This window comes from Theobroma umbraticum, unplaced genomic scaffold, assembly GCF_002168275.2.
Source record: "Theobroma umbraticum cultivar Fairchild unplaced genomic scaffold, ASM216827v3 scaffold_89.0, whole genome shotgun sequence".
In the NCBI taxonomy this organism is placed as follows: domain Eukaryota; kingdom Viridiplantae; phylum Streptophyta; class Magnoliopsida; order Malvales; family Malvaceae; genus Theobroma; species Theobroma umbraticum.
Window position 1 is genome coordinate 439,889 of NW_018397271.1, and position 3,128 is coordinate 443,016.

Sequence of the window (3,128 nt, forward strand, 5' to 3'; positions counted from 1 at the left end):
TAGTATTGGTAATTTCTCTTATTGCTTTTGTAGGAAATTTGATGAAAATCTATGCCAGTATGGTGATGGCTTTATTTGTATATGTTGTAGTATTTTGATCATATCTTTGTCTAAAAAACTCCAAATGAAGTGAGTTTTAAACAACTAGATGTCTAAGAGGAAGGGCTATAACTTTTATGTTTACTTCAGCCAGTTCAGATAGGATCGTGGTCAAAATATTGTCTAAGTTGAAGCACTGCAGCAGTATGCATGGATTGAACATGATACGGTATTTGGAGCTTATATTTCAATACTGAAGTCCAATAGACATGATTCTTGAGCCATTGGAAAGCTAAGAGATTGGGCTAAAACTTTTATGTTTATCACTTTACCGAGTTCGGATTAGAGCAGGGTGAAAATCACATTAAAATTTGATAGACTACTGTAGTGCTAGGTGAACAAGGCTGTAGCTCTGGTGAAAGGAAGCACACCACATTTTCTTGAGAGCTTAGCAATGAAGAAGTAGTGCTACAGCCCTGGCAATTTTTCAAAAATAAAAAGTTGACTAGATTTTGAAAAGTAGGTTATTTAGAACCTATTTAAGGAACTTTTTTTTAGAGATTTTAATAGGGAGGCAGCAACCAACTATTCTAGAGATTTGGAGTCAAGAAGAAAGCAAGAAAACAAGAGAATTTGAGAGAAAATGGATATCATAAAGCTTCAATAATTAGTTTCTCTCTTTAGTTTTGTGTTTTCCTTATGTTTTTTGACTTGAATTCATGGCTAAATTTCTTTGAATGTTGTTTTTATTTGTTATTATGAGCTAAATTATCTTTCTAGGATTGGGGTGGATTACAACATGTAGCTTGAATATTAGTTTCCTTTTTATTCATCATGAATAGGTGTAGTTTTGCTTATTCAAATCTGTTCTTAATGCTTTTGATTGCTAGGTGAATAATTAACTGATTTATAAATCTAATTGAGACTCGACAGAAAGATATTAGATTGAACTAAGGTTTGAATAGTGTATGTTTATGTCATTTAGGTGATTTGATTCATGATTCGGGTTGACATAAGCCAATTGCCATACATAGCCACATTAAGACACTTGCTTAATGAACTTAATTTAATTAATTCCTTAGACATATAGTGAACTAATTAAGTTAGGTATTCGCACAAGCAACTCGATAGAGACTTGTCCATAACTTTAGATTCTAGGTTAGTAAAACCACTCAAGAAAGCTAAATAACAAGAAAAGCTAGTATCATATGAAATGTTGAATGAACTCATAACCCTAAGTCTTTAATATATTGCTTTTCTCAACTTATTTAGTTTGTTAGTTTATTTAGTGTTGATTTTTAATTGTTTTTAATTAGTTTTTCTTCAATTTTTGAATTACTTAAAATAAGATTAATTTGTTTTATAATTTTTGTACTCAGTGACACTTTAGAAACAAATCTCCAAGGGAACGATACTCTGCTTCATCACTATATCACTTGTTCGATACATATACTTATCTATGCAAAATTGGCAACAAGTTTTTAACATCGTTGTTAGGGATTTTGTTTCTTTGTTATTTGCTAATATTAAAATTTTACAGATTAGTCTTAATTTAAGTTTTATTTTTGTTTTTTAGTTAAGTTTAGTTGTTTTATGAGAAGAGCAAACAACTTGGAGACTATCCCATGTGATCCAAAAATTGTGAGAACATTTTGCAAACTTCAACAACAAAAATCAACAAAGTGTTGCTCCAGTAAACGCAATGGCTGATCAACAGGATGGACATCAAATCCAAGAGTGCGTAGTAGCTAACAATCTTTTTTTAAAGGATTATGCTGTTCCTTTGGTACAAAGAATTCCATCGAGCATTCGAAGACCGACTGTTCAAGCTAACAATTTTGAAATCAAGCCAGCGATTATCAGCATGATTCAAACATTGGTTTAATTTGGGGGTCTTCCAATTGATGATTCTAATGGCCATATAGCAAACTTTTTAGAGATTTGAAATACGTTCAAGCACAATGGTGTCACAGATGATGCAATTCAATTAAGTGTTTTTCCCTTCTCCTTGAGGGATAAACCTAAGGCGTGGCTAAATGCACTCCTTACTAGCTCCATAACAACTTGGGATGATCTTGCTTAAAAATTTCTTACCAAATTCTTCCCTCTAGCTAAGACAACAAAAATGCAAAATGACATCACATCATTCATGCAACAAGATTCGAACTCATTGTATGAAGCATGGGAAAGATACAAAGAATTGCTTAAGCGTTGTCCCCATCATAGGCTCCCAAAGTGGCTTCAAGTGTAAACTTTTTATAATGGTTTGAGTGAACATGTTTAAACTATGAGGAGCTTTAATAGCTAAATAGATTGATGAGGCATACAATTTATTGGAAGAGATGGCTGTAAACAACTACCAGTGGCCAGTAGAGCGAGCAATGCATATGAGAGTAGCTGGAATTCATGATGTTGATGTTATGACAACATTATCTGCTCAAGTAGCAGCTTTAACTAAAACACTTGAATCTTTTAGTACTAATTGTTCGTAAAGTCCTTTTGTAGCTCATGAGTTATGTGGAGATAATCATGCAACTCATTAGTGTCCAAGCTTAATAGAGGCAATGCAATTTGTGGGTCATGGATAGTAGAATAACCCCTACTCCAACACTTACAACCCAAGGTGAAGGAATTATCCTAATTTTTCTTGGGTTAATAATCAAGGTTCGTCCTCAACTCCAAGGCCAAATGCACCTTCAACATTTCACTGGTAGGCTGGCACATCAATTTTAGAAAAAATTCAACTGTGGAAGATTTGCTAAGGTAATACATGACATAGAATGATAACATTATACAAAGTCAAACAGCTCTCATTTAGAGTCAAGCAGCATCAATTTGAAACCTTAAGACTCAGATTGGTCAACTTAACAATTTATTAAGAAACCAACCTCAAAGAAGATTGCCTAGTGATATAGAGGTGAATCCAAAGAGAGAAGGTAAGGAACAAGTTATGGCAATCACCCTGAGGAGTGAGAGAAAGGTTGAACATAATGTTAGGCAAGCTAATTTTCAAGATGAGCCTGTTGAGAATAAAACGATGATTGAGATAGCTGACAAGCAAAGTCAAGAGAAGGAAGCAAAGGCACTTT

At 33.6% G+C, this 3,128-nt stretch overlaps 1 non-coding gene across 1 annotated transcript; it reads right to left on the reverse strand.

Moving 5' to 3' along the window:
* Nucleotides 1-2,161: 2,161 nt before the first annotated feature.
* Nucleotides 2,162-2,268, reverse strand: LOC149526491 (small nucleolar RNA R71). Its single transcript, XR_016351944.1, has one exon. It is a non-coding gene; the product is annotated as a small nucleolar RNA R71 (small nucleolar RNA).
* Nucleotides 2,269-3,128: the final 860 nt, after the last annotated feature.